Source organism: Lagenorhynchus albirostris, chromosome 1 (assembly GCF_949774975.1).
Source record: "Lagenorhynchus albirostris chromosome 1, mLagAlb1.1, whole genome shotgun sequence".
Taxonomy (NCBI): domain Eukaryota; kingdom Metazoa; phylum Chordata; class Mammalia; order Artiodactyla; family Delphinidae; genus Lagenorhynchus; species Lagenorhynchus albirostris.
The window spans coordinates 151428804-151448801 of record NC_083095.1 but is presented as its reverse complement, the minus strand read 5'-3'; the positions used below and the strand labels follow the sequence as shown (position 1 = coordinate 151448801).

The 19998-nt window shown below is 43.3% G+C and overlaps 1 long non-coding RNA gene across 1 annotated transcript; it reads left to right on the top strand.

Annotated features, from left to right (window-relative positions):
- Positions 1 to 10870: 10870 nt before the first annotated feature.
- Positions 10871 to 17229, top strand: LOC132532289 (uncharacterized). Its single transcript, XR_009544358.1, has 3 exons — positions 10871 to 11067; positions 16236 to 16419; positions 16819 to 17229. It is a non-coding gene; the product is annotated as an uncharacterized LOC132532289 (long non-coding RNA).
- Positions 17230 to 19998: the final 2769 nt, after the last annotated feature.

The following is a 19998-nucleotide window of genomic DNA, read 5'->3' as shown; positions in this document are numbered from 1 at the left end:
TGAGAGCCCTTGGCAGGTAGAGACCTGCCTCTCATGTCACTTATTTAGCACCAAGCCCAGGGCTGTCCATACAGTAGGCACTCCAGAAATATTGCTCAACAAATAACTGAATATGTTAGCAGTCAACTTGCCTTGATCCATGTGAGTTATTCTCTTAATACTATTTGTTTAGCTCTGCCCCATTTCTTTACTAATGTAGATGCTTAAGATGGCAATTGGTGAGAGCTTTGTCTCTCTACACAGTGTGACAATTCACTGGGAACCCAGCTACCATGCACACAGGCTAGGCAATCTCAGTCAATCTCTCCAAGCAGACAGGTTCTAGAAGCCCACACTGCCTGTAGTGAGGTCAATTCAGACCATGCCAGGGCCCTCTGACCCAGCTCCACAGTCCACCTGCACACATCTCCTCTCCCCGCACCCAACACACAGCGGAGAGCAGTCCCACTTCCTTTTCCGCCCCAAGAGAGCACCACAAAGTCAGCTAGCTCCTACTCTGCCATCTACTTCATCCCTAAGTCTGCCAATTTCTTTCTTAATTATTCATCACATTTTTCTATCTTCCCTCCTGCTCATCCCGACCCCTCCCCCCCCCACACACACATCTGTCAAAATCTCCACCTGTACCATAGCATCATAGTTTCCTCCAACGTACTTGTGCAGACACCACTGTTCATCCGAACCCTCATCCAATCCTCTTCTCCTTGGGTACCTTCCAACTGGGACTGGCCTGTGACAGTTCTGGTCAGTAAGACATAGTCACAAGTCTGCTAAGAAGGGCTTCTCTTCCAGAATTAAAAAAAAAAAAAGAAAGGCTTTTGAAGAAATGGCCTTTTTCTCCCCTTTGCCCCTCCCACTTTCTTCTAATTGCCTAGAATGTGGACCTGAGGTCTGGAGATGCAGCAGCCATTTTGCAACCATGAGGCAACAAACGTAGCACTAAGACCTTCACACAAAGAGCGATGAAGTAGAAAAGGTAGAAGGAGCCGTTGCCTGCCCTGGACTACCTATGCAAGACCTCTTGTGGCATGAGATGACTCCAGCCTATCCACTTAAATCACAGTCATAGGGCTTGCTGGGTTTGGAGCTAATCATCCCTATTTAATACAACTTTCCAGGTCCTCTTACTAGCCCCCTGCAAATGAGAGAATGGTAAAGTAGTGTTGCTTATGCTTCTCCCTTATGAACTTATCATATGACACTGTGAAATGTACTGATTTGTACACCTTTCTTATTCCACTTCATACTAGCTTCAAGTTTTCTGGGGACAGACCCTATCTCCCTCACCTTGGTCTCCCTCAATACTTAGCCAAGGAGATCAACAAAGTTGGAACTCTCTATGTATCTGCTGATTTAAGGTAAAGTGTATCTTCTTTCTGGCTCAATCTTTTCACCAATGTCTCATAATTAAAGGGAGGAACCTACCAGCTCTTCAGTCTCCGTGTACGGAAGGAAGCCACATATTCCAAGCAATCATCAGAATATTACGTATATTTTTCCCTGCTGCAAATCAGTTATTTACATATTAAAGTGGTTATTAGAGGAGAGAATTCACTGATGCAAATTTGACATTCATATGTCAGCCACTCCATAAATAAGGTCAACTGTGATGAGGACGCATGTGAGTCTCCAATTAGAATCTCTTAATGTCTAAATAGTGCTAATGCAAGGCATCTGCCAACCCCATCTAGACTCATAAACAAAGACACCGACGAGAGTCAACTTAGTCCAGTGTTTCTCCCATTGCCGTTTCACGGCTGTCAACTCCCAGGAAATGAGCCCTCTCCATCTGGGAAGAGTTTGGGTCTGTTCATCAACACAATGGACAAGTCCTAGCAACCTAAATCCCCCAGCTCTGTGGACCTCCGGAGCCAACAGCTGCTGGGAGTCATTCTTCTCGCTACCCCACGCCAACTCTTCATATGAAATATGGAGTCACAAAGCCTCTGGGCACACAGAGCATATTTATTCAATGATTTGGTGAGGAAAAAAACACAGCTAGTCATATGCTTTACCCGATGATAATTTAAAACATTATTTGATATGAAAAGCGACATGACTGTAAAATGCAAATTGAAATAAAACAAAAATATTCTAAGAAATTTTATGCTTCGAGCAAACTACATTGTGTTCTTCCCAGTAGATGGATGGTAGCTTTGATGCAGATGTCTGAGAAATACTGATTTAGGGGAAATTATGCCAAGGCCAGGGCTGCCATCTTTCTGCCACAGCCTGGAAGAATTGTATACAAATCAAGGTAGGAAGAAAAACTATTTCTAGAGCAAATGCCCACTGCACTCATAAGAAAGCCATCTCTAGGTTCATCCATGTTGCTGCAAATGGCAGTATTTCATTCTTTTTTATGGCTAACATTCCATTGTCTGTACATACCATATCATCTTAATTCAATAGACTCACAAATATAAAAAATAAACTTGTGGTTACCAAAGAGGAGAGGGAGGTGGGGAGGGACAAATTAGGGGTATGGGATTAAAAACTACTGTATATAAAATAGATAAGCGAATTCAATTTCCAAGATGGCGGAAGAGCAAGACGCGGAGATCACCTTCCTCCCCACAGATAACACCAGAAATACATCTACACGTGGAACAACTCCTACAGAACACCTACTGAATGCTGGCAGAAGACCTCAGACCTCCCAAAAGGCAAGAAACCCCCCCCCCCACGTACCTGGGTAGGGCAAAAGAAAACAGAATAAACAAAGACAAAAGGATAGGGACGGGGCCTGCACCAGTGGGAGGGAGCCATGAAGGAGGAAAGATTTCCACACACTAGGAAGCCCCTTCGCGGGCGGAGACTGCGGGTGGCGGAGGGGGAAAGCTTCGGAGCCGCGGAGGACAGCATAGAAACAGGGGTGCTGAGGGCAAAGCGGAGAGATTCCCGCACACAGGATCAGGGCCGAACGGCACTCACCAGCTGGAGAGGCTTGTCTGCTCACCCGCCGGCGCGGGCGGGGCTGGGAGCTGAGGCTCGGGCTTCAGTCGGAGCGCCGGGAGAGGACTGAGGTTGGCGTCACGAACACAGGCTGCAGGGGGTTAGTGCGCCACGGCTAGCCGGGAGGGAGTCCGGGGAAAAGTGTAGACCTGCTGAAGAGGCAAGAGACTTTTTCTTCCCTCTTTGTTTCCTGGTGCGCGAGGAGGGGGGATTAAGAGCGCTGCTTAAAGGAGCTCCAGAGACGGGCGCGAGCCGAGGCTAAAAGCGCGGACCCCAGAGACGGGCATGAGACGCTAAGGCTGCTGTTGCCGCCACCAAGAAGCCTGTGTGCGAGCACAGGTCAGTATCCACACCTCGCTTCCGGGGAGCCTGTGCAGGCCGCCACTGCCAGGGTCCCGGGATCCAGGGACAACTCCCCCAGGAGAACCCACGGCGCGCCTCAGGCTGCTGCAACGTCACGGCGTCACGCTGCCCTCTGCTGCCGCAGGGTTGCCCCGCCCTCCGTGCCCCTCCCTCCCCCTGGCCTGAGTGAGCCAGAGCCCCCGAATCAGCGGCTCCTTTAATCCCATCCTATGTGAGCAAAGAACAGACGCCCTCCGGCGAGCTACACGCAGAGGCGGGCCAAATCCAAAGCTGAGCCCCTGGGAGCTGTGACAACAAAGAAGAGAAAGGGATATCTCTCCCAGCAGCCTCAGAAACAGCGGATTAAAGCTCCACAATCACCTTGATGTACCCTGCATCTGTGGAATACCTGAATAGACAAAAGAATCAACCCAAATTAAGGAGGTGGACTTTGAGAGCAAGAATTATGATGTTTTTCCCCTTTTCCTTTTTTTTTGAGTGTGTATGTGTATGCTTCTGTGCGAGATTTTGTCTGTATACCTTTGCTTCCACCATTTGTCCTACGGTTCTATCCATCCGTTTTTTTTCTTCTTTTTTTTTCCTCTTAAAAATTATTTTATTATTTTAATAACTTTATTTTATTTTACTTTATCTTCTTTCTTTTTTCCTTCCTTCCCCCCTCCCTCTCTCCCTCCCTCCCTCCTTCCCTCCTTTCTTTCTTTCTTTCTACTTCTGCTAATTCTTTCTTTCTACTTTTTCTCCATTTTATTCTGAGCCGTGTGGATGAAAGGCTCTTGGTGCTGCAGTCAGGAGTCAGTGCTGTGCATCTGAGGTGGGACAGCAAACTTCAGGACACTGGTCCACAAGAGACCTCCCAGCTCCACATAAATATCAAATGGTGAAAATCTCCCAGAGATCTCCATCTCAACACCAGCACCCAGCTTCACTCAACGACCAGCAAGCTACAGTGCTGAACATCCTATGACAAACAACTAACCAGACAGGAACACAACCCCACCCATTAGCAGAGAGGCTGCCTAAAATCATAATAAGTCCACAGACACCCCAAAACACACCACCACACGTGGACCTGCCCACCAGAAAGACAAGATCCAGCCTCATCCACCAGAACACAGGCACAAGTCCCCTCCACCAGGAAGCCTACACAACCCACTGTACCAACCTTAGCCACTGGGGACAGACACCAAAAACAACGGGAGCTACGAACCTGCAGCCTGCAAAAAGGAGACCCCAAACACAGTAAGATAAGCAAAATGAGAAGACAGAAAAACACACAGCAGATGAAGAAGCAAGACAAGAACCCACTAAACCTAACAAATGAAGAGGAAATAGGCAGTCTAGCTGAAAAAGAACTCAGAATAATGATAGTAAAGATGATCCAAAAGCTTGGAAATAGAATACACAAAATGCAAGAAACATTTGACAAGGACCTAGAAGAACTAAAGATGAAACAAACAACGATGAACAACACAATAAATGAAATTAAAAGTACTCTAGATGGGATCAATAGCAGAATAACTGAGGCAGAAGAACAGATAAGTGACCTGGAAGATAAAATAGTGGAAATAACTACTGCAGAGCAAAATAAAGAAAAAAGAATGAAAAGAACTGAAGACAGTCTCAGAGACCTCTGGGACAACATTAAATGCACCAACATTCAAATTATAGGGGTTCCAGAAGAAGAAAAGAAAAAGAAAGGGACTGAGAAAATATTTGAAGAGATTATAGTTGAAAATTTCCCTAATATGGGAAAGGAAATAGTTAATCAAGCTCAGGAAGCACAGAGAGTCCCATACAGGATAAATCCAAGGAGAAATATGCCAAGACACATATTAATCAAACTGTCAAAAATTAAATACAAAGAAAACATATTAAAAGCAGCAAGGGAAAAACAACAAATGACACACAAAGGAATCCCCATAAGGTTAACAGCTGATCTTTCAGCAGACACTCTGCAAGCCAGAAGGGACTGGCAGGACATATTTAAAGTGATGAAGGAGAAAAACCTGCAACCAAGATTACTCTACCCAGCAAGGATCTCATTCAGAGTTGATGGAGAAATTAAAACCTTTACAGACAAGCAAAAGCTGAGAGAGTTCACCACCACCAAACCAGCTTTACAACAACTGCTAAAGGAACTTCTCTAGGCAAGAAACACAAGAGAAGGAAAAGACCTACAATAACAAACCCAAAACAATTAAGAAAATGGGAATAGGAACATAACATATCGATAATTACCTTAAAGGTAAATGGACTAAATGCTCCCACCAAAAGACACAGATTGGCTGAATGGATACAAAAACAAGACCCATATATTTGCTGTCTACAAGAGACCCATTTCAGACCTAGAGACACAGACTGAAAGTAAGGGGATAGAAAAAGATATTTTATGCAAATGGAAACCAAAAGAAAGCTGGAGTAGCAATTCTCATATCAGACAAAATAGACTTTAAAATAAAGACTATTAGAAGAGACAAAGATGGACACTACATAATGATCAAGTGATCGATCCAAGAAGAAGACATAACAATTATAAATATTTATGCACCCAACATTGGAGCACCTCAATACATAAGGCAAATACTAACAGCCATAAAAGGGGAAATCGACAGTAACACATTCATAGTAGGGGACTTTAAAACCCCACTTGCACCAATGGACAGATCATCCAAAATGAAAATAAGTAAGGAAACACAAGCTTTAAATGATACATTAAACAAGATGGACTTAATTGATATTTATAGGACATTCCATCCAAAAACAACAGAATACACATTTTTCTCAAGTACTCATGGAACACTGTCCAGGATAGATCATATCTTGGGTCACAAATCAAGCCTTGGTAAATTTAAGAAAATTGAAATTGTATCAAGTATCTTTTCCGACCACAATGCTATGAGACTAGGTATCAATTACAGGAAAAGATCTGTAAAAACTACAAATACATGGAGGCTAAACAATACACTACTTAATAACGAAGTGATCACTGAAGAAATCAAAGAGGAAATCAAAAAATACCTAGAAACAAATGACAATGGAGACACGATGACCCAAAACCTATGGGATGCAGCAAAAGCAGTTCTAAGAGGGAAGTTTATAGCAATACAATCCTACCTTAAGAAACAGGAAACATCTCGAATAAACAACCTAACCTTGCACCTAAAGCAATTAGAGAAAGAAGAACAAAAAACCCCAAAGTTAGCAGAGGGAAAGAAATCATAAAAATCAGATCAGAAATAAATGAAAAAGAAATGAAGGAAATGATAGCAAAGATCAATAAAACTAAAAGCTGGTTCTTTGAGAAGATAAACAAAATTGATGAACCATTAGCCAGACTCCTGAAGAAAAACAGGGAGAAGACTCAAATCAATAGAATTAGAAATGAAAACGGAGAAATAACAACTAACACTGCAGAAATACAAAAGATCATGAGAGATTACTACAAGCAACTCTATGCCAATAAAATGGACAACCTGGAAGAAATGGACAAATCCTTAGAAATGCACAACCTGCCAAGACTGAATCAGGAAGAAATAGAAAATATGAACAGACCAATCACAAGCACTGAAATTGAAACTGTGATTAAAAATCTTCCAACAAACAAAAGCACTGAACCAGATGGCTTCACAGGTGAATTCCATCAAACATTTAGAGAAGAGCTAACACCTATCCTTCTCAAACTCTTCCAAAATATAGCAGAGGGAGAAACACTCCCAAACTCATTCTACGAGGCCACCATCACCTTGATACCAAAACCAGACAAGGATGTCACAAAGAAAAAACTACAGGCCAATATCACTGATGAACATAGATGCAGAAATCCTCAAGAAAATACTAGCAAACAGAATCCAACAGCACATTAAACGGATCATACACCATGATCAAGTGGGGTTTATTCCAGGAATGCAAGGATTCTTCAATATACGCAAATCAATCAAAGTGATACACCATATTAACAAATTGAAGGAGAAAAACCATATGATCATCTCAATAGATGCAGAGGAAGCTTTCAACAAAATTCAACACCCATTTATGATAAAAACCCTGCAGAAAGTAGGCATAGAGGGAACTGTTCTCAACATAATAAAGGCCTATATATGACAAACCCACAGCCAACATCGTCCTCAATGGTGAAAACCTGAAAGCATTTCCACTAAGATCAGGAACAAGACAAGGTTGCTCACTCTCACCACTCTTATTCAACATAGTTTTGGATGTTTTAGCCACAGCAATCAGAGAAGAAAAGGAAATAAAAGGAATCCAAATTGGAAAAGCAGAAGTAAAGCTGTCACTGTTTGCAGATGACATGATACTATACACAGAGAATCCTAAAGATGCTACCAGAAAACTACTAGAGCTAATCAATGAATTTGGTAAAGTAGCAGGATACAAAAAAATGCACAGAAATCTCTGGCATTCCTATACACTAATGATGAAAAATCTGAAAGTGAAATTAAGAAAAGACTCCCATTTACCATTGCAACAAAAAGAATAAAATATCAAGGAATAAACCTACCTAAGGAGACAAAAGACCTGTATGCAGAAAGCTATAAGACACTGATGAAAGAAATTAAAGATTATACAAATAGATGGAGAGATATACCATGTTCTTGGATTGGAGAAATCAACATTGTGAAAATGACTCTACTCCGCAAAGCAATCTACAGATTCAATGCAATCCCTATCAAACTACCACTGGCATTTTTCACAGAAGTAGAACAAAAAATTTCACAATTTGTATGGAAACACAAAAGATCCCGAATAGCCAAAGCAATCTTGAGAACGAAAAGCTGAGCTGAAGGAATCAGACTCCCTGATTTCAGACTATACTACAAAGCTACAGTAATCAAACAGTATGGTACTGGCACAAAAACAGAAATATAGATCAATGGAACAGGATAGAAAGCCCAGAGATAAACCCACGCACATATGGTCACCTTATCTTTGCTAAAGGAGGCAGGAATGTACAGTGGAGAAAGGACAGACTCTTCAATAAGTGGTGCTGGGAAAACTGGACAGCTACATGTAGAAGTATGAGATTAGATCACTCCCTAACACCATACACAGAAATAAGCTCAAAATAGATTAAAGACCTAAATGTAAGGCCAGAAACTATCAAACTCTTAGAGGAAAACATAGGCAGAACACTCTATGACATAAATCACAGCAAGATTCTTTTTGACCCACCTCCTAGAGAAATGGAAATGAAAACAAAAATAAACAAATGGGACCTAATGAAACTTCAAAGCTTTTGCACAGCAAAGGAAGCCATAAACAAGACCAAAAGACAACCCTCAGAATGGGAGAAAATATTTGCAAATGAAGCAACTGACAAAGGATTAATCTCCAAAATTTATAAGCAGCTCATGCAGCTCAATAACAAAAAAACAAACAACCCAATCCAAAAATGGGCAGAACACCTAAATAGACATTTCTCCAAAGAAGATATACAGACTGCCAACAAACACATGAAGGAATGCTCAACATCATTAATCATTAGAGAAATGCAAATCAAAAGTACAATGAGATATCATCTCACACCGGTCAGAATGGCCATCATCAAAAAATCTGGAAACAATAAATGCTGGAGAGGGTGTGGAGAAAAGGGAACACTCTTGCACTGCTGGTGGGAATGTGAATTGTTACAGCCACTATGGAGAACAGTATGGAGGTTCCTTAAAAAACTACAAACAGAACTACCATATGACCCAGCAATCCCACCACTGGGCATATATACCCTGAGAAAACCATAATTCAAAAAGAATCATGTACCAAAATGTTCATTGCAGCTCTATTTACAATAGCCCAGAGATGGAAACAACCTACGTGTCCATCATCAGATGAATGGATAAAGAAGTTGTGGCACATATATACAATGCAATATTACTCAGCCATAAAAAGAAACGAAATTGAGCTGTTTGTAATGAGGTGGATAGACCGATAGTCTGTCATACAGAGTGAAGTGTGTCAGAAAGAGAAAGACAAATACCATATGCTAACACATATATATGGAATTTAAGAAAAAAAAATGTCATGAAGAACCTAGGAGTAAGACAGGAATAAAGGCACAGACCTACTAGAGAATGGACTTGAGGATATAGGGAGGGGGAAGGGTAAGCTGTGACAAAGCGAGAGAGAGGCATGGACATATATACACTACCAAACGTAAGGTAGATAGCTAGTGGGAAGCAGCCGCATAGCACAGGGAGATCAGCTCAGTGCTTTGTGACCGCCTGGAGGGGTGGGATAGGGAGGGTGGGAGGGAAGGAGACGCAAGAGGGAAGAGATATGGGAACATATGTATAACTGATTCACTTTGTTATAAAGCAGAAACTAACACACCATTGTAAAGTAATTATACTCCAATAAATATAATAAATAAATAAATATGTAAAAAATAAAATAGATAAGCAACAGGGATTTACTGCATAAGAAATTATATGCATTATCTTGTAATAACTTATAATGGAGTATAAGCTGCAAAAATACTGAATCACTATTCTGTATACCTAAAACTAACATAATATTGTAAATCAACTATACTCTAATTTAGAAGGAAAGAAAGGGAGGAAGGAAGGAAGAAAGAAAGCCCTCTCCTCTCCCAAGGAATTGCCCTGCCTTTCTTTACCATAACCAGTATGTGTTCCAAAGTCAACAGTTTCCCTAATGTCCCATGACCCCCAGAAATAATCCTGGTCTCCTCTTCATGGCAGGTCTTTACTTTAATTCCTATTAATTAAACTCTAGATTCCCCTTCCCTGGTTTGGACAACCAGGTCAAATTTGGGTGCCCTCTCTGGAGCATGGCTTTCCATAGTTGAATTCTGTCCTGGGCACCATGGGTAAGCAGCAGAAGGTTCCATCACACACTGTCTGTCTCATGGGGACTAGAGGAGGCTTGGCCTTCCCTTTGCCCTGCTTCTTCCATCAAGAGAAAGCCATTGTGCAGGATCCATGAAAATGTCTAAAAAAGCAAAACAGTCCTTCCTATCAAGATTCATAACATATTTTTTAAACACTGGTAGTGGTCACCCCCATGCCAAAATGGTGTAAACCTTATCCTCACAGGCTTAATTCCCTTGCCCAAATGGCACTTTAGCAAATCAAGTTCAAACTCTTGAACCTGACATTGGAAACTACAGCTCAGAGAGAAGCAGAGTTGACCCCCTGTTCCAAAAGTACCTTTCAAGCTCTGCTGCTGTACTCCAGGCAGATTTGATCTTTCCAGTAAATTCTCTCTGTCTCTGTCTCTCTCTCTCTGTCTCTGTCTCTACTCACCCTCCCCCTCACCCCTTCTTTCTGCTCTTAAATTCCCTCCGCATCCAATTCTAGGACTTGATACTTCTTTTTTCACTCAATTGGCATCTGTTTATTGAGAGCTGACCATGAGCTGGGACTGTCCTAAATATGGTGTACAAGACAGACCAGGTGCTGCGCTCACGGGGCAGTCATCCTAACAGGAGGTAGTGAAAGAAAATATCCATGGACGTTATGTGCCAGGAAGAAAATAAACCATGGTTTAGACAACAGAGCATAACTGGGCAGCTCAGGCCAGAAAGGCCTCTTGGAGAGGGGGATTTCATCTGAGACCTACGAGGAGACAACCTCCTCCTCTTCTGAAGAAAAAGCATTTCAAGGAAAGAAAACTTGGGCAGCAAAGGCTTAGGGAATGGATGAGTTTGGAGATTCTGAAGAACTAGAAGGATGTGAGGGTAGCTGAAGCATATCAAGCTAGAAGAAGACAGAGCAGGTGAGGCTTGAGAGGGGCCGGGCCATGTAAGACCTTGTAGACTGGGGGCCGGGAGGGATTTTAATTCTATTTTGAGTGTGAAGGGACACAACTGGAGGATTTTTAGGAGAGAAGGAACATGACCATGGCTGTGAATCCATCAGTACCTTACAAGTGATGTGTCCTTGGGCAAGCTACTTAAGCTCGCTAAACCTTAGTTTTAGGACATACCTCCTTGGGCTACTATAATAAATAAAGGGATAATAAATACAACAGCAATAGCCCAATCTCTAGCCCAAAAAGCATATGGCAAGTATTATTATCAGACACAGCTCTCTGATTCTATTTAGCTGGAAGGGATGGCTTTTGCCTCTGGAGTCCCTTAGCAACATATTTGTAGATTTCATAGCCTCCTATCTATCTATCTGTCTATCTATCTATCAATCAGTCGATCTATCTATCAGCACTTTTTCTATTTCTTATCTCCCCCTATTAATCAGTGAGTGAATACCCTGAGAGTAAAGATCATGCCTTACTCATTTTACACTAACTTCAGTGTATTTCACAGGGCAAAAATTCACCATTTATTAAATGAATATATGGATTTTTTTTTAAAAAAAGAAAGAAAGAAAACTAAAATTGGTACCTGGCATCTTTAACATTTTGCATGGGGAAAAACATGCACTTTCACATCACTTGTGAGCTTGAAATTTATTTTCTTGAAAAGGAGACATGATGACAGAATTGTTTGTCAAGGCTTTCAGGGAATAAAAACTTTGGAGAAGATGATGACCAGTATCATCATTTCAAAATAAAGAGCCAAAAATGAAGAGTGGTAATTCCAACTCCTCTCTCTGCTCTGTGATGGAGCTAAATGAGGGCACCTTCAGAGGAATGGGCCATTGTCAGACCTTGCTGACCCTCCCCCAAATCCCTCCCACATAACCTGAACCTCAGATGCAGTCCTGAGTCAGCCCCAACCCGAATGGAGGGTACGGGAGTCATCCCAGCCCACCAGCTGAGAACTAGAAACAGCCTTGTCACTGAGAAGAAGAAAAAGAGGAGAACAGGAAGAAGAAGAAAGAAGACGAAGGAGGAGGGGGAGGGGGAGGGGGAGGAGGAGAAACAAATACTAATAACAAACCAATATCATTCATTGAGTCCTTGTTATGTACCTATAACTGCACCAGAACTTTGATTTATTTTTATATTTCATTTATTTAAGAGTTTTTATCCTTGTGACAATTCTTGGAGTGTGTAGGCACTTGCCCAGTATTGCACAGCTGGTGGGCAGAGAAGCTAGGGGGTCAAACACGGACCTGCCTGATCCCCAGGCCCTGACCTCAAACTGGGGTGAGCTTGGACACCTACTTTGCCAGTTGAACTGCAGTCTTTTCCAAACCCTGCGTTTTACACTTTTTATCACATCCATGTGCCTGGGCTTGTGCCTGTTTCCTGATTAGCTCATATCAGACCAGTGCCTTGGACCATACCTTGGAGGCCAGAAAGCTGAACATCCCTGCCTAGCTCTTGAAAATCCCTCTTCTTAGGAGGCTGGACCCTGTCTCTTGAACTTGGACTTTGAGAGTGAAGCCTGACAGTAATATGGTATCTCATGGTAATGTTCGCCTCCAAGCCAGTCTTGAGTAGACTGGGGGATGGCAGGTGGGTTTCCCTGGCCCAGCTCTGCCATGTAGGACTTTCTCGGGACTTCCCTGGTGGTCCAGTGGTTAAGACTCCCCACTCCCAACTCAGGGGGCACGTGTTCAATCCCTGGTTGGGGAACTAAGATCCAGCATGCCACATGGCACACCAAAAAATAAATAAATAAATAAAGACAGGGGTTTCTTCCCTTCCATCACCATCTCCACACTAAGATTCTAACCAAACCTTAGGACTCCTCGGTCTCAAACTGTGACACACTTTAGGCCACTGCAAAAGCACAAGGCCGCTAGCCCCATCTGTAGTTCTGAATGTTGCCTATGTACCTCTTAGACTATTGTCTATTGAACTTTAGGGTATCCTAGTTCTCGTCTTGTGCATCAATTTTTTGCATGGTCAGATATGAAGACAGATAGAAATATGAACAAAACACCATCTTTACTATCAAGAACTTGCAAACTTGTTAGAGAAACATGGAAAGTTATATAACAACCAATGGCTTAACAAACCAGTAAAGAGAGGAATGGTAAATATCTGAGGAAATGGTCCTTGAGCTGAATGCCTGTGTCCCTTAGCTTGTGGGATATTTTTCTTTATCCTTGAAGTTTACCAGGAATTTTCCCAGATTATGCATAAGTCTGTTTCAGTTCCACAATCTTTTCTGGAGCACGGCAAAACCTCTTTTGAAGAGTCAAAGAATTTGCTTTCGCTTAAGCAATGTTTTATTTTTGCATTATTTGTTTTCTTTTTAACTCTCCTCTGTTTCTCTTTTGCTTTGTGGAACTAACATCGGGTTCCTGGATCCATCCTCCATGGCTCCTATCTTGTCCTATGCGAATGCCTTCTCTTTGCATTTCTTCTCTGTTCAGGTTATTTCTTCCTCTCGGTCTCGCAGGCCACTAATTCAGGCCTCATCTTCTCATTCAGTTCATCTCTTGAATTTCTTAGTTGGCAAACTAACTTTTTTAGTGCCAAGAAGTCTTTTTCTGCTATACCAAAATCTTCCTTCATAGTATAGTGGGTTGAACAGTGTCCCCCAAATTTCTGTCCACCCAGAACCTCGGAATGTTACCTGATTTGGAAATAGGGTCTGTGCAGATATAATTAGTTTGGATGAGTCATACTGGATTAGGATGGGCCCTAATCCAAGAACTAGTGTCCTCATTAAAAAAAAAAAGAGAGAGAGAGAGAGAGAGAGAGAGAGAGGGCACATAGAAGAAGGCCATGTGACAATGAAGGGAGAGATTAGAGTTATGCCTCCAAAAGTCACCAAGGATTGCCAGGAGCCCCCAGAAGCTGAAGGAGCAAAGACGGATTCTCCTCTAGATCCTTCAGAGGGAGCACAGCCCTGCTGACACCTGGATTTTAAACTTCTGGCCTCCAGAGCTCTGAGAGAATAAATTTCTATTATTTCAAGCCACCACGTTTGTGGTGATTTGTTACGTAATCCATCGAAAACTAATACACTCGGTGGTAATTTTTGCTGAAATCATCCTTCCCAGTCTCTTCTATTTCAGGTGCCTCTTCTGTTTGTTTTGCAGATGCCTCCATTCCAGCTCTTGGGTTCCTTTGCATACGCTTTTATTTCCCCTCATCTGCTCGCGTAAGTCAGAGCTGCTGTGGAGCCCTGAACAGAGGCGGCCCTGAGAGAGAGCTGCACCTGCCAGCTGGTGTCTGACAAGGCAGGCCAGACCAGCACTCGTTCAACATCAAGGACAGAGAGGACTCCATGCCTGTGACCTTACCAGCAACAGAAAGACCAGCCAGTCCTTCACGCAGGCAGGAGCCACCCCAATCCCAAGACTCTGCAGAACTCTGCAGAACTCTCAATCCCAAGAGCTCCCCAGTTCTCTACAGACTAGGTTCCTTCTACAACTCACCAGGCTCATGCTAGTACTTACTCCAGGGTCCTTATCTCTTATTCCCAGACAATGAACAACCTGGAAAGTAAGATTATGTAAAGTAAAATCTCTTTCAAGAGAGCCTGAGGGTCCTCCCCCGGAACTTCCTGGGGGTCTCCAAAACGTCCGAAGAGCCATCAGTGCCCCCAACGCACCTCCCCGCACACATGCTAACTGCCTTGGAGGTCTTCCTCGGGGTCCTGCTTCCTGAAGGTGGGGGGAATCCAGCCAGAGAAAGGAAGCTTTTCTAATTTGCTTATTCTAAGATTACAGGATGCAGTGTTGGACATTTCCGGGGCATGTCCTTACTTTCCTGGGATAACATGGGGCAGGCATGAGCCTGCAACTCTGCCCCAGGAGGTAACTATAAGAGCAGAAGCCTGTGCTGTACAAATCTCTCTTGTACTCGTGGGGTTTGTTTCCTTTTGATTATCCTCTAACGTCTGTCTTTAAAGATCCAAGCTACTTGGCTGGGCTGTGGGCCTGAGTGTGAAAGGAGGCTTGAGGCCTCTTGGACCCAGGATGGAGGCTACAGCACCTGTCAGGAGGGTCCCCCAACAGGGAGGGTCAGGGTGCCATGGCCTTCCTCTGCCACTAGCAGATGCTACTTGAAAAGCTTTGAGGGCTTCCCTGGTGGCGCAGTGGTTGAGAATCCGCCTGCCAATGCAGGGGACATGGGTTTGATCCCGGGAAAATCCCACATGCCACGGAACAACTAAGCCCGTGCACCACAGCTACCGAGCCTGTGCTCTAGAGCCCGCGAGCCACAACTACTGAGCCCACGTCCTGCAACTACTGAAGCCCATGTGCCTAGAGCCCATGCTCCGCAACAAGAGAATCTACCACAGTGAGAAGCCCGTGCACCGCAATGAAGAGCAGACCCCAATCTCCGCAACTAGAGAAAAGGCCATGTGCAGCAACAAAGACCAATTGTGGCCAAAAATAAATAAAATAAATACTTTTTTTAAAAAAAAGCTTTGAAAAGTCTTGAGTTTGACTTCACTAAGGAAGCAGAATTCCCTTCCTTCCCGTCTCTTTTTTAAGAGAGAGACCCCTACAATTAGGGTTTCCAAGAGTTGGTTGGTTGATAGGTTGGTTGGCTTTTATTTTCGGAGATGATGTTCACATAACGTAAAATTCACCATTTTCAAGTGAACGATTCAGTGGCCTTCGCTATATTCACAATGTTGAGCAACCAGCACCTCCATCTAGTTCCAGAATATTTTCACCACCCCAAAAGGCAATTCTCTCCTCAGTAAGCAGTCGCTCCCCATTCTCCCTCCTCCCCCCAGCCCCGAGTAACCACCAGACTGTGTTCTATCTCTGTGGATTTGCCTGTTCTGGACATGTCACAGAAATGGAATCATACAGAATGTGATCTTTTATATCTGGCTTCTTTGACTCAGCGTAATGTTTTCGAGGTTCATCCACACTGTAGCACGTATTAGTATTTCACTCCTTTTTATGGCTGAGTAATATTCCACAATATAGATAGACCACATGTGGTTTAGCCATTCATCCATTGATGGCATTTGGGCTGTTTCCACCTTTTGACTCTTGTGAGTAGTGCTGCTGTGAACGTGGGTGTACATGTATGTGTTTGAGTACCCGTTTCAATGTTTTCAGGTGTATACCCAGGAGTGGAATTATGGGACTTTCCATTTTAAACCAGGAAAAGTCTCAGGCAAACCAGGATGAGTTGGTCACCTACCAACGTGTTGACCATTAGGACACAAGGTGGTCAGATACAAAGAGATACAAGGAAGTGCGGTCTGGATGGAGAAACCTGAACAGATGATTCTGATCCAAGGTGAGTAGAGTTGAGGGAAAACCCAGAGAAGAGGCATCTGACCCAGGCAGAGAGTGGGTGGGGAAGGGAAGGATCTGATCAGAAAAATCCTTCTTGAAAGAACAAGACACAGCCTTGCCCTCAGGGGCTGACAGGTGGGTTGGGGAGATGCTCAGACAATTAGAGATAAATAAATGGTAAAATAGAGATAAGCACTTGGTTCTAGAGGAACACGGGGTGGAAAGGGGGCAACACTGGAGGGTCAGGGAGGTTTATAGAGCAGGGGCACCTGGGTGGACTTTGGAGGGACAAATAGGAGTCAGCCTGGTGCAGAATGGGGGAGAGAATTGTAGAGGGAGTGAAGGACGTGCTTAGAGACCCAGAAGCTACATAGAAAAAGTCTTCCCTTACACATTTCAGGGAAATGAATGTCCCACTCCCGCAGATTTAAGCAAAAGAACTTGCAGCTGTAATGTGATGCCAGAAACCACGACTTCGCCCTCAAACTACAGAGTGCCTTCAAGACGCAAAGGTTCCGTGGCAAAGAGTCGTGAAAAATGTGCTAATAAACGGATGGGATGCAAGGTTGGATTTTAACCTAATATACGCAGGTTCCAAAGGGACCGATGATCTGAGCCAAGATGTAGTTTTCTGCTGGCAAAATGCTATCTGATAAAACTTGGTCTAATCTGTAAGATAAAAATGCCCATTGCCTATTCTAATAGTATAATTACTTTGGTCACTAACTCCTAAGATGGGGCCCTATAAGTATCATGAAGGACTCACTGACGGTAATAATAAAAAGGGTCCTCGTTGTGTGTGGGCTGCTCTTTGGCTGACTGGTCATGGGATAGTCCTTCACGGAAATAAATCCAATGTTTATCTACATCTGTGGCATCTCCAAAGACTTATGTCTCTGGCCTCTCAGGATGTAATCGCCTTTGGGGATCTGAGGGAGCAAAATAAAACTTAGAACAGAACCTGTATGAGTACCGGGGAATGTTGCTCATTCCAGGGAGGGGGAGAGTAAACTTCCAGATCCCCTGCTCACAGACTCCAAGGAGGTCGCCCAGCCTCTACACCAATCGGAAGAGGCAGTTGCCCTCTTTTCAACTTGCTGAAGAGACATCGGCAGAAAGCTCTGGGGTGGGACGTGGGAGAGGGGCCCCACTTTTGTGGTGGGTGCTCTATCACCTTTTCTTCACAACATTCAAGAACACAGTTGCATTTCCCTTGAAACAAGGAAATCATGTCATCTTCTCCTCACCAGCCTAACCTAACCTAACCATCTCTAGCCCTGAATGTCTCAATTTCAAATCTGTCATTGGAATCAGTCTTCTCATCTACTGTTCCCATCAGGAGACAGCCCAGTGCAAAATCCTCCTCTATGGTCTGAAGCAGAATATATTTCAAGGAGCTTCACTAAGAAGAACTCTCCACTTTTTCCTCACTTCTCCCCCTTTCCTGCCTCCACCACCCCACATTCTCACCAACACTCCCATGCCCCCTGGTATGGATTAAATGTTTGTGTCTCCCCAAAATTCATACACTGAAACCCTACCCCACCCCCAGTGTGATGAGATTAGGAGTTGGGACTTTTGCCAGGTAATCAGGCTTAGATGAAAGGGATTAATATCCTCCTAAGAGTCATGAGAGAAATTTGTCCCCTGCTCTGCTCTCCACCATGTGAGGTTATAAGAAGTTCGCCATTTGCCACTCAGAAGAGGGCTCTCACCAGAACCCGACCATGCCGCCTCCTGATTTCAGACTTCCAGCCTCTGCAACTGTGAGAACTAAATTCCTGTTGTTCATAAAGCCACCCAGTCTATGGTATTTTTGTTGTAGCAGCCCGAGCTAAGAGAGCCCCATTGTCCCTATCCAGCCTTATTTGGGTAATGAGGGGCTCATTAACTTTCTAACAAGTTCCTATCCGCAAGATATTCCTTAAAACAGGTTATATATGGAATTTAAGAAAAAAAAATGTCGTGAAGAACCTAGGGGTAAGACAGCAATAAAGACACAGACCTACTAGAGAATGGACTTGAGGATATAGGGAGGGGGAAGGGTAAGGTGTGACAAAGCGAGAGAGGCATGGACATACATACACTACCAAAAGTAAGGCAGACAGCTAGTGGGAAGCAGCCGCATAGCACAGGGAGATCAGCTTGGTGCTTTGTGACCACCTGGAGGGGTGGGATAGAGAGGGTGAGAGGGAAGGAGATGCAAGAGGGAAGAGATATGGGAACATACGTATATGTATAACTGATTCACTTTGTTATACAGCAGAAACTAACACACCATTGTAAAGCAATTATACTCCAATAAAGATGTTAAACAAAAAAACAAAAAAAACAGGTTGGAAATACAAATGCCCCTAGGGGTTAGGCGGTTGTCACAGAGGAGGAGAATGGGGGGCGGGGCGGGGGGGGGAATGGTGAGGACTCTGAGAAACCAGAGGTCACAGATCCCACCTAAGAGTTATTTCCATTCATCTTCAGACAGTGGGGTAGATTCATTCAGGGATGCAGACCCAAGTTCTGGCTCATGTGATTTTTCAAAAGAAGCCAGAAATCCAGATTTTAACATGAAATTCCTAAAGCATAAAACACTATTCAGGCTAAACAAAGTAAGTCTGAAGGTCAGACTGTATCCCTGGCCCACCTATTTAGCATCAAAACTTCCCTTTTATCTCACCATCATCAAAAAGGTCAACCTGAGACAGTGTGTTTAGAGAGGGTTGAACTCCTACGTTTATCATTCATGGAACTCAGTCATTGCTGCAAAGATGGGCACAACTCCAAAGGGAAAGGGCATTTTAAACTAACATGAGGGAGAAAAGTTGGAACAGGATCAGGTATGATCACTACGTCTAACATCTCACGTATTTCCATTTCAAATAGATAGCAAGATAACTTTTGATCCTGAAACTTGCATTGCTTTCTCAGTCCAAAATATACAGGATGAGGCAGAATGCTAAGTGAAACAGCACTGTGGAATCTGCAGCCTCCCGGAAGCATTATTATCAAGCTGTATCTGCCACATGTTGGTTGGCTCTGACTTTGCTACAGGGGAATTAGTCCTGGCCTTCACAAATCTGGATAACTCTCATTTCCTAGACATGTGTACATGAACCTGAAATCTCAAACAGTTTCAAATATCCAGATACTTGTCACCTCAGCACCTGGACAAATGACTGGATTTTTCCTGAACCCATCATTTATAAACTGTGTGATCTGTGATCTTGGAGAAGTCTGAAATTCTCTGTTCTTCAGTTTCCCCATCTATAAAATGGGTCTAATAATTGGACATACCCTGTAAAATTGTCACAAGCAATAAAAGAGCTAACATAGAAAAATGCTTGGTACAGGGCCTTGCTCATTTAAAAAGAAAGGTTGTATAGAAGGGTGAGTTGGTCGTGGTTTTAGTTTTGTTGTCATCACTACTATTTGAAAGCAAATACACATGGCTATAGTCACCATGATGAGAATCAAACATTTTGAAGCATGCATTTCTGTGTCATTCAGAATGTGCACCATAATAAAATGATCAGTGCAAATGGAAACATAGCACTCATGCTGGAGTGAGAAAAACACTGAATGT